Below are 12300 nucleotides of genomic sequence, written 5' to 3'. Positions count from 1 at the left end.
ATTTATCCATTTGCCCCTATGGCATTTCTCACGGGTTTCTACATCTCATTATCTGTTCCAAAAATAGGATTTATGCAAACGCGTTACAGTTAATAACCAAACAATCAAACCAAAGGGAAGGGGGAAAACCATCATCCATCTGGCGCGCCTGGGCTGTGTTATGTAAGAAATATAGCCCGACATCTCATTGAAACTATGATATATTTGCCTTTCCATCCTTGCAATTCAATGCTAATTGAACATATATCTGAGACATAACTTGTCTAAAGAACAATGTCCATGTCCCGCCCTTCTTCTGTTTGTGAGGGGTTATTTTCAGTCTCTCTTTCTGTGTGTTTCAAGTCCACCAGTATTGCATCCCAGTATTGCATAGTAGAATACTTGCGCAGGCCAGCTATTTCCTCCCTGTGAAGTGTTGTGCTTTCTGCCAGTGCCCAAACCATAAGTGAGTTTGTCCAACTGTTAGTAACGGGAGGGTCAGTGTGCTTCCATCTTTTGACCTCATCACCCTGATGGCATGGACTCCAAGCACTACATCTTCCTAGGGGATCAAAACTTCCACCTCACCAGCGCCTGCAACACCAACACAACAGAGCCCCTGGAAAGCATGAGAAACATCGGCCTCAAGCAACTTGTCACTGACCCTACCCACTTCACAGGCCATATGCTTAACCTCATTTTCGCACCCAGAGACACAGTCAAGTACAACCACATCTCCCAGCTCACCAGGACTGACCACTACAACATCCACTTCACCATCACAGGACAGCACCTACCAAAACTGGTACCATGGCCCCCAGCTCCATGGGCAGAAACTGGGAAAAGATATTAGAAGACCAGTAGAACAATGCCCTCAACTCCCACCTCCCATACACAACATCCAACCCAGAACAGGCTGTGAAGAACTTCTCCCAGGGGATCAAGAATGTGCTGACTCAATCGCCCCCACCACCAAAACCCAAAGGACCTGCTAGAAGAGCCAGCTGGTTCACATTAGTGCTGAAATCTACCAGATGCAACTGCCAGCAACTAGAATGGAAGTGGAACACCAGCAAAGAGACAGGAGACCATATCACCTTCAAGACAGCACTCAACCAGTACCACCACCTCCTAAAAGAAACAAAGAAGAATCCCCTAGCAGGCCACATAGAAGCCAGCACAAACTGCAGCAACAACACCTGACAATGCTGACAACATCCAGCTCATCCTCTTACTGTCAGAAGACCTGTCCACCACCAGAGCCAGCTTCCACAGATGTATGATAAATGTCGCAGGCTGAATGAAGGACAACTGTTTCATGCTCAAGACAGACAAGATGGAAGTCCTCATCTTTTTGAACGGCACCTCACCATGGAACGACGTGTGGTGGCCTGCCAAACTTGGCTCATCCCCCACACTGACAGACAACACCTGCAACCTCTGCATCATCTTGGACAGCAAGCTATCTATGAAGAAATAGGTAAACACAGTCTAATCCACCTGCTTTCACACCCTACACATGCTCAGAAGATCCTCAGGTGGCTCCCAGTCAACATCAGAAGAGCCATCACGCAGGTCCTCGTCACCAGCAGGCCGGGCTACAGCAACACAATCTAAGTAGGAATCACCACACGCTTCCTGTAGATACTACAGACTATACAAAACTCAGCTGCAAACCTCATCCTCGACCTCCACGGATAGACCCACAACACAGCACACCTCAAGAAACTTCACTGGCTCCCGATCCAGAAGAGATGCCAGTTAAAGATGTCGACCCACGCATACAAAGCCCTACTCAACAAAGGACTGGCATGCATCAACAAATGTATGACCTTCCATCAACCAACCAGACACCAATGATCCTCCTCCCTCTTTCCCACAGACACCCCTGTGATCCGCTGAAGCAACAGCGGAGAATGATCCTTCACACGTCTGGTGGCCAAAGATTGGAATGACCTTCCCCTGCACCTCAGGGCCGCCTCATTGCTCCAGGAATTCAGGAAAGGACTCAAGACCTGGCTGTTCAAATTAACAGACCACCACAAAGCAGATAGCAACTCCAGTTACTTGAGACCCTCATGGGTGATTTGCTGTGCTTTATAAATCCTTGATTGATTGATTGATTGATTGGTTGCCAGTATTTTTAAAATATCACGTCATGGCCAAAGAGTGAAATTGAGCCTTCTGTGATGTATATCTGTTGGTGCCTGTCTAGAAGCAAGAGTAGGATTTATAAAAATGCATTTCAGTTGCACAGCCTGATTTAGTGCGTCTTCTTTGCAGTAATGGTTTCTATACATTCTAGAAAAATTACTGCAGGAAACGCGCGTAATGAACTCATGAATGACCTTTTAATGTATGCAATCGCATTGTATTCTAGTTGAAAGCAGAGTACCGCACTGGCACAGGGCTCTTCCTTATTTAATTCCTTTACTCCTTTCTTTGCCTTCGTGAGAACTTTCAAATGAACAATACATTCTTACTGCCACTAGCTTTTTTGGGAAACAAAAAATCGCTGAAGTGCTATTACGTTTTAATTTCAGCATCAGGAAAGGTGCCAGATTTGCAAGAAGCTTTTTAGAGCATGCTTTCCACAGTTTCTGTGGGGAAGTGACATTAGCTCTGCAGTTTTATTTTGTTTCTTTTCTGTGTCTAGCTGGACGGTCAGATAGGAAACATATGACTAGCTGTCTAGCATAACAATTAAAAAGTGTCAGTTCAAGATTGGAGATTTATACAGACATTTTAGCTTTTGAAGCGCAGCAGGTCAGTTGCACAAGCTGGATTTTACCCGAGGATATGCTTCAATCAGCTGCACTGGGGCATGCTTTTCCATCAGGAGCGCCAGAACTAAAACGTGTTAGCTTCCACTAAATTAAATTCAAGTAGCTCTTTTGGAGAGCAAAGGGTTGTTTATCAGGATAATGAGTCTTTTATCTAGTATTGTATTGTTCATTACCAATGTGTTGACAATAGTAATTGAAACCTCAGAGAGGGAGCTCTAGACTGGATCACCTCCTTCCTCTCAGACAGAACACAGAGAGTCCGCCTCTCCCCCTTCCAATCATCGTCCACCAAGATCATCTGTGGCGTCCCGCAAGGATCATCACTCAGCCCCACCCTCTTCAACGTCTACATGAGCCCCCTCGCAGCCATCGCACGCCAACACAACCTTAACATCATTTCCTACGCTGACGACACCCAGCTGATCCTCTCCCTCACCAACGACACCGCCACCGCCAGAGCCAACCTCCAAGAAGGAATGAAAGAAGTCACGGAATGGATGAAACTTAGCCGTCTGAAACTGAACTCGGACAAGACGGAAGTCCTCATCCTCGGATCTTCCCCCTCCGCATGGGACGACTCCTGGTGGCCCCCGGCACTGGGCACCGCCCCCAAGCCTACTGACCACGCACGCAACCTGGGCTTCATCCTGGACTCCTCCCTCACGATGACCAAGCAAGTCAACGCCGTCACGTCCTCCTGTTTCAACACCCTGCGCATGCTCCGTAAGATCTTCCGATGGATCCCCACCGAAACCAGGAAGACGGTCACCCAGGCCCTCGTCACCAGCCGACTGGACTATGGAAACGCCCTCTACACTGGATCCACAGCCAAACTACAGAAGAAACTGCAACGCATACAGAACGCCTCAGCACGCCTCATCCTGGACATCCCCCGTCACAGCCACATCTCTGCCCACCTGAGAGACCTGCACTGGATCCCGGTCAGCAAGAGAATCACGTTCAGACCCCTCACCCACGCACACAAGGCCCTCCACGACACAGGCCCCACCTACCTCAACGACCGTCTCACGTTCTACACACCCACTCGCCAGCTCCGATCCGCCAGCCTCGCCCTCGCCACCCTCCCATGGATCCGCAGAACCACCACTGGAGGAAGATCCTGCCCCTACCTGGCCGCCAAATCATGGAACTCCCTCCCCACCCACCTTCGACTGACCCAGGATCATCTCACGTTCAGGAAGCTTCTCAAGACCTGGCTCTTCGAGTTGTAGCAGCACCCCCCCCCCCCCCCCCAGCGCCTTGAGACCCTCCGGGTGAGTAGCGCGCTCTATAAATGCCTTCATTGATTGATTGATTGCGTCTGCACTATGATTTGCAACTTGTTGCAATTATCGGTAGCTTTACTCCAATGTTGGCCATTGGTACACAAGGCATGACAACCCACCTTCATATAACAGCCCCAAGAGAAGGAGAGGTACAGTAAGTTACAATCGATAAAGGGAGTTTGGCATTGATTATATCACTGCACCTAGGGTTAATGATCTTCTTTATAAATATGTTATGCTTTACTAATTTTAGTTTTTTTCCTGTGTTAATTAATCTTTACCAAGGTGCAGTATAATAAATATGCGATTAGGCTTAAAAAAGTGCAATCAATGGTAGAACACAGAACTTTGCTAGAAGGGAAGATGCTAACAATTCTACATTTTCACGTTCTTGTCTTCACAAGTTTATTGTGAAATCCACACCATATTTTGGAATTGTTTTTGTAAACCGCCTTCTGAAGTTCCACTTGTGAGCATGTGGCTTCTGACTGTAAAAAGAGATTTTTATTTTCGGACCTCTGGTTTTTAGTCCCCTACTGTAAGTAAGTCCCCCTAATCTAGTCTTATTTACTGCACATTTCAGTTTAGAAGAGCGGGATAGGATAGTGCCCATCTTTTAAAATAAGCTCCACTGCTTAAAGGTTGCACACAGGTTGCGCTTGAAGATGTGTACACATGCCTGAAAACACGTTTATAGTCTAAGCAATGAAGACTAGAACCAGACTGATAGCCATGCACAAGTGGCACTATGGCAGATTCCTCATTCCTGCTACTCACACCTGTGTCCGAGAGAGCAGGAATCAGATGGCTTCCCCACCTGCCCCCCGAAGTGCCAGAGCACCCTCAGTAGAGTGCCAGTGGGTACACCAAACATAGTAAAAGAACAGAAAGAAAAATATACTGGATAGGAAGTCCCTGGTCCTGTGATGTGTTTTTAAGTGGATGCAGTAGAGGGCTTGAGTGGTCCCTGGTCCTGCCATGTGTTTTTAATTGCATGCAGTAGAGAGTATGAGAGGTCCATGGTCCTGCCACGTGTTTTTCAATGGATGCAGTAGAGGGCATGGGAAGTTCCTGGTCCTGCCATGTGATTTAAGTGGATGCAGAAGAGGTCATGAGTGGTCCCTGGTCCTGTCATGTGTTTTTAATTGAATGCAGTAGAGTATGAGAGGTTCATGGTCCTGTCATGTGTTTTTCAGTGGATGCAGTAGAGGGCATGGGAAGTTCCTGTTCCTGCCATGTGTTTTAAGTGGATGCAGTAGAGGTCAAGAGTGGTCCCTGGTCCTGCCATGTGTTTTTAATTGCATGAAGTAGAGAGTATGAGAGGTCCATGGTCCTGCCATGTGTTTTTCAGTGGATGCAGTAGAGGGCATGAGTGGTCCCTGGCCCTACCATGCGTTTTAAGTGGATGCAATTGGGGGAATGAGAAGTTCCGTGCTTCATATGTTCCTAAGGGGTTAAGGATGTAGGAGTGCGCCTACGAGCAGAGCTTCAAATGGGAATGAACAAACACTTTAGATACCTACAACTGAGGCACGCACTCCATTGACACCTGAAAGATGGAAATCAGTTACCGGAGTACACACCACTGGAGGATCTCCTCCTACTTGACCCGATGATAGATAGGGTGATATGCCTCACATATAAAAAGTTAAAAAACAATACCCCTGATTGAATGGGACCACTACGGGTGGCCTGGGAATCAGATGTGGGTCTCCTTGAGGATGATGATTGGGGAGAGGCCCTGCAGTGCCCCAGAGAAATAGCTGTGAGAGCAAGATTCAGACTGATCCAACTACGCATCCTGCATAGGTCGTACGCCTCCAGGATAGTACAATATATCGCATGGGCCACTGTGCATCGGCGCAGTGTGCTAGAGGCTGCGGTGACGTTGGAACATTCTTCCACATACTGTGGGTCTGCCCCAAGATCCAAAGATTCTGGAAAGGGGTAGCTTGGGTAATGACAACGGTGGTGGGGGAACAGGTCCCGGTGGAGGTGAGATGGCATATCCTTGGGGTGACGGGCGAGACAGTCTGGCCCAAGTGGGCCACAACCTGGCTGGCCTTGGCAGCAAAATATCTCCCAAGCATGCGGGGCCAGTGTAGTCCCAATGGTGGAGTCTTGGGCAAATGACTTAGATTGGTGCCAGCGGGCAGAGCAGGCAGTGTATAAGAGCAGGGGATGCCCACGCAAATGGGAAAAGATATGGGGGGGCCTGGGTGAACTACAGGAACGATTGGTCAACAACACAACAAGGGGCTCCAGACCCTTGAGGGACACCCTTGAGGGACCATACGGGCTCGATGTATCGAACGCCATGTTGGTTGGGAATGCGGGTCAATGGGAGGTTTAAACTATGGATATTGCTAGGTAACTGTGTATGCCAAACCACATACTATGTATACTGCAGTATTTATGCTGAAACATATGTTGGTTGTTTAATGAAAAGAAGAAAACATTTTAAAAAGGACGTAGGAATGCATGTGTGTAACTCCCTAATATTGTGTGTTCTTCCGAACGTGTTAAGGATTTACTGTGTACGGTAGGGGTAAATTGGAGATAACTGTTGAATATTTATGAATCTAATATTCATAGGACTGATTTATTGTTTTCTTCCACCTTTTGTCCTTTTGATTCGATGTTTAATGAGTTTGAATATTTATGGGACTGGCTGATTATTTATTTATATTTTCATTTGTTTCTCTAAGGGGATGTTTTGTGACTTGTGATTGTTCCTAAGCATTATCTCCATAGTTCTCAGTTCCTTGATGCTCAGACAGTGTGTGTGAGGTCATGGAATGTTGATGAGTGTGTCTGTGTGAATGTCAATTGGAGAGAGTGGGCTGAGCAGCAAGGATGCTGCTTCTGGTGCGGCTTTACCTTAAACCTGTAACCTGCAACTAAGTAATTCCTACTTCAATAAAGCCACATCCTACAATCTAAGGGACTTGACTATTTGCCTACAAGAGTGTGTCTTCATTTACAACACACAACATGAAGTATTGTTGAGGGTTCTGGTGCACTGCAATACTCAGTGCCAGCTGCCCAACAAGAGCCCTTAGTTATTTTTGCAAAGTACGAGCCTAAATCGGGTGAACCTTGGAGGTGTCTTTGTTGAGAGCAAGCATTTCCCAGATCAAGCATTTGTGTTGCCCTTGAGTGCAGTGGATCCAATGAGTTTCTGGGTTGGTAGGCAACGTGATTCAATTGGAGAGCTCACAATTTCAGTGACATGTTCATTGCTTTGTAGAGTTTGCTGTTAGAAACTTGTCAAAGTCTATAGGCATGGCTTTTGAATAGCGAAAGTCAACAGCATACTTATGGTTATATCCTGATCCTATTGTTATTTATATTATTATATTGCATTGTTGGACACCCTGAGACAAAGCTAGTAGGCCTGATTTTTCTTTACAACTAACACATTTGCTATATGTGTGTATGTGACATTGTAGTTTTAGTGGTTAGGGTCTGCTGGGGTGTAAACTGTCAAAGGTGATTCAGACTTCTGACTTCTCCACCACTTTTAAGGGGCTATTTAAGTGCAGTTGGAGGCTGCTCCCACTGATCTTTCAACCTGCCATTCTATATATATTTGTAATTTGTGCATAGTATTAAGTTTTGAGTATATTAAAGTACTTTCCCTTTGCAAAGATTAGGCCATGACTGGACATTGATGCATTAAGCCTTATTTGATGCATTGCTGAGTTCTGCGATTCAACCCCACAGCCTCTGTCTGAGGCAGCTTTGGACTTCCCAAAGAACATGAAGTACTAAAATGACTGCTTAATTTCAAGCTTGGGGGTCCACAATATGGGAGCTCCAGTACATCAGAAGGAAAAGACCCGGCTGTCATAGTCAAAGCCAAATAAACTTTTTTCGGCCCGAGGCATAACACTGGGATAAAAACATAATACTGAGTTAAAAAAGAACAATCCATTAAAAAACATCAAAAAGCAGCATATCTTAAAAGTGCCCCACACATATCACAGGGCGCATTAAGTGCATAAATCAACCTCAGGGTGTAATTCATTATGTTTCATATCTTTTCTGAATGTGAAAGGCAGTAATATTAAAATGTAGTAAGGAGTGACACAACTTCCGTGAGCCTAATGATTACAGATATATTAGCCCTTCTCTATAAAGTCTAGGATTCGATTCGCCTGGGAGCGGGCCAGGAAGGAACACCTTGGCTCCAAATACAAACTACAAAATAAGATGAAAGGACTAGTACTCTGTGTTGAAAGGCCATCACACCTTCAGGGCATGAGACTTCTACTTTAAACCCCTTCTGTGTGGAAAGTAAATTTTGAAATGAAGAGTTTCCAGCCTTAAAGTTGTTAGTTCGTACCTGTGGGTAGAATTCTCGACTGGCTATTGCTTCATCATATATGTTGTGGAAAAATGGAGGCATACCTGATGATGGGAACTTTGGCCTGGGCAGATTCTAAGCGTGTACTTTGATGGTAATCTAAATAAGACTGTTTGACGCATAATTTGTGTTCCCACCTAATCATTGAAGGGTTATCGTACAGATCCATAAAGCCTAATGTCTTAAATGTGTTTTTCACATAGGATAACCATGGGATCTGATTGCCTTTATCTAAAGACAGGTGGTCAGTTATACATGTTGTGGTTGCTGCAGTCTCAGGTGTACCCCAGATTTTTACCCAGAGCAATAGCAGCACCAAGCTGATCAGAATTTCCAGATATTTCAACCCCAGTTCTTTGTGGCATATTAAGGTAGCTGTATTGCCCGGGACTGACAGTAATCTGCAAATAAATCTATTTTGTGTGCTTTGAAGGGTCCCAGCTCTTGTGTACCACCACAGCCTACGCCATAGGTTCCTGCTGAGATACGCTCAGACTTATAGAGATTAAACATTTCAGGTAATGGCTTGGCAGAAAGGAAACAAAGGATGCCCTACACTGCCTCAGGACCCCGGGGTGCATGCAGGGGGGGGTGTATTGTGCCCCCCTGTGTGCATGCACCCTAGTTCCTGCACAGCATGGACTGCACTAGTCCATGCCATGCAGGAACTGCCATTGAGGTGCCTCTTTCATAGGCACCATTGTGGGATCACCAAAGAACCACCCATCAGAGACAAAAAGAGTTGTAATCTGGTGGACGGTGGCTTTGGAAGGCTTGGAGCGGGGCAGCGGCATGGCAGCCTTGCTCCACGACTGCCAGTCGAAATTAGGCCCTTGGACTTTGTATTAGGTAGGCCACAAGTCATGATAAAGGACTTAAAGGTCAACATTTTTCAAAAAAGCAAACATAAATCATGGAGGGTCTGGAACCCATTTGCTGTGTGGGCAATTAATACTGCTTCGTCCACGTACAGCAAGATGGGAACAGACTTAGTCCCCATTCACAGCACATCCTTCCCTTTCGCCACCAGAAAGGGATTTATCCCATTTATGTACAACAGTAAGAGGAAGTGGGTCACAATGAATCCCTGCCTAACACACCTGAAGGATATAATAGATGGGGTAGCATTCAACAGAGGAACCTTAATGCACCCTTAATGTCAGGTCTTGACGTTTGAGTTCTAAAAGTTTCGGTTCCACACCCATTCTGCCAATTAGGTCCCACAGCTGTTCACGATTCACGAGGTTGAAAGCAATCATTAAATCAATGAAGGCCAGGCACACTGATTAGTTTTTTGCCTTCTTGTATTTCCCCAAAATTAGATATAGGTTTTGGCATTGATCGATTGTAGCTAAATCAGGTCTAAAGCCAAACTTAGAAGTCAGCTATTATGGTATATGCAGAGGCCCATTCTTCTGAATGGGACAGTAGGTCTCGGCCCAGGATTTTTACACAAGAACTGATAAGTGCAATTGGACGATAGCATGGCAGTAGAGACCAGTCCCTTTTTTTAAATATAGGGACCAATAAAGCAGTTCCAGGATTGGGGGGTGCGACCCTGAATTACTGATCTAAATACATGTGTTAGTAGTGGGGACCATGGGGGAATACTGGACTTAAAAATATCTGCGGGTACACCAACTGGACCCGGCGCCTTGCCGGTAATACATTTGGTAATGGCACTAATAACTTTATCAACAGTGATATGATTTTGGAAATCATTAGTGGTTAAAATAGGCACAGGGGGATTGGGCCCTGTGTGAGTCTTTCTTCCCCCGCAGAGAACATTTTGGTGTAATGTGTCACCCAGGCATCTACCTCAAAAACAGTTTCTATATTTGGGGTGTCAGATTCCTTAAAGAACAGCCTATTGATCACCTTCTAGAAGTTAGAATTGTCCTTCCTTTTTCCAACTTTTTTTAGATCATCCAATCATTAGACCTGATCTCCCTTTTTCTTTCTTCGAGGATCTTTTTGTAGACGCCTCTAGTCTACTCAACGTTGCATGCTGCATGGGGGTGATTCCTCAATGTGGTCATCAATTGATTGTGAACTGCAGAGCATGCTGCATTTAACCAGCAGCAAGATAGTAGTTCTGTAGGGACAGCTTTGCACATGAGATTGTTTGAAATTGACATACATATATTTTCAAAAGCCCATCGAATCCCCTCAGACCCCGTACCTTCAGTTAAGCAAGTCATAATGGGCACTATAGTCGTTTACTATTGTATGATTGAATAAAACTGGGTCGACTTTGTTCCATTTTATTTTTAAATACTTATTCCATGTAATTTCCAGATTATCTGTTTTTTGGGGTTTTGATTTTCCGATAAGGGAATCCAAAGTAATGTAAAGCGGGTGTGGTTACTTATATTGCACCCTACAACCTTGAAGTAAATTGAATGGGGGCAGTAGTTCAGAGGATTGCAAGAAGAGTTCTATAGTGCTACCTATGTGGTCCCCTGTAAAGTAGGTGCTAAAGCAATGCCAACATTTCCGGCATCACTTGAGAAGACTAAGTCATGCTTTATTAGTACTTTCTTGAGGGCTTCCCCATACACAGGATGGGAGACATTAGTTACATTTACTTATTACTTTGAACCATGAGTCTGACAATTTGTAAATAGTAATATTAAAATCCCTAACCCCAATAAATGTACAGTACATTTAGTTTTTTTATAAAAGCCCAAGAGTAAGTCATCCATTTGGTCGATGGGATCCCTCTTTGACTGGTTAAATATGTTATAGTAAAAATGTATTATTAAAATGTCAAAAACGACAGAGAGTGGTAAAAGGGAGGCTAGAAAATAGGGTGAGGTCCAACAATTCCATGCTCTAAAGTCTGTCGCTTTCACAGACAAAAAGCTGTCAAGGCCTCCGCGTGCTCAGCCCAACTTAAATGGAATTGCAGGTTCAAAAGAAGCATAAAAATCACCAATGTGGAAGGGAGGAGCCTAGCGCGCAACCAAGATGGCCGCGTAGGTGCGAGGCTCCCGAGGACCTCCGCGACCTCCTACGTTTATCCTGTCTTCATCCTGCATCGGTTGAGGGGACTGTGTCGGTGAGCCTGAGCCGAGGTGGTACCCGTTTCCCGTTCTCGAATCGGACCTCGGGTGCCGGAGTGAGCACCGATTGAAGTTTGCGGCCTCCTTCGCTCCTGACCCCGGACTCACGTTTGGGGGTGACCCGGTGGCAAAGTGAACAACAACGGCGGGCTGGGCCTGGCGAGTCGCGTACCCCGCACTTTCACTTTCACTTTCGCGCCCCCTTGCCGTCTTTGCAAGTGGGATCGCGGCGCTCTTTGTGTTGGGGTAGCGTCGCTGGGTGACCCAGCCTGCCTGCCTGCTGTGGCCCGCTCCGCCGTCCTGGGGTGACCCCCCGGACCCCGTGGCCTTGATTGCTTGCCTTTTACTGCATGGCTGGTGAGGGGGTGAGACCCGCGACGATGGCCACGAAACAAGATGGCGATCGGTTGAAGGCCAAGTCGACCCGGCGTGGCACCGCACATCAGGCCAACATCATGGACCGCTACACCCTCCCGAAAGGATCTCCCGGTGGACCGCACAAGTCCTCTGAGTGCCCTCCGGATGCCCCGGATTTGCCCACAGAATTGACTCTGCAAGACGTCATGGGCGCCATTGCTGAGATGAAGGCCTCGGTGGGCCAGCGGTTTGACACCTTAGCCCATAAAATCAACGCGATCCTAGTGGATGTCAACCTGGTGAGGGCTGATCTCTCCAAGACCAACGACCGGGTCGATTCTTTGGCCCACACCGCGTCGGGCCTCACGACTGAGGTGGCGGCCCTCCAAACGGAGGTGCGCCGACTTCGTCAGGCGAGTGTGCTTATGGATCGGCGCCTGGAAGATTCCGAGAGTCGG

At 46.4% G+C, this 12300-nt stretch overlaps 1 protein-coding gene across 4 annotated transcripts in view; it reads left to right on the top strand.

Moving 5' to 3' along the window:
• The window catches only part of LOC146855301 (synaptotagmin-1), a 4118085-nt gene that overhangs the window by 2772749 nt on the left and 1333036 nt on the right, over positions 1-12300 (top strand). The window lies entirely within an intron of this gene.

Source organism: Triturus cristatus, chromosome 4_1 (genome assembly GCF_964204655.1).
Source record: "Triturus cristatus chromosome 4_1, aTriCri1.1, whole genome shotgun sequence".
NCBI lineage: Eukaryota > Metazoa > Chordata > Amphibia > Caudata > Salamandridae > Triturus > Triturus cristatus.
The sequence above is the reverse complement of the archived record's forward strand: the minus strand, read 5'-3'. Positions and strand labels throughout refer to the sequence as shown.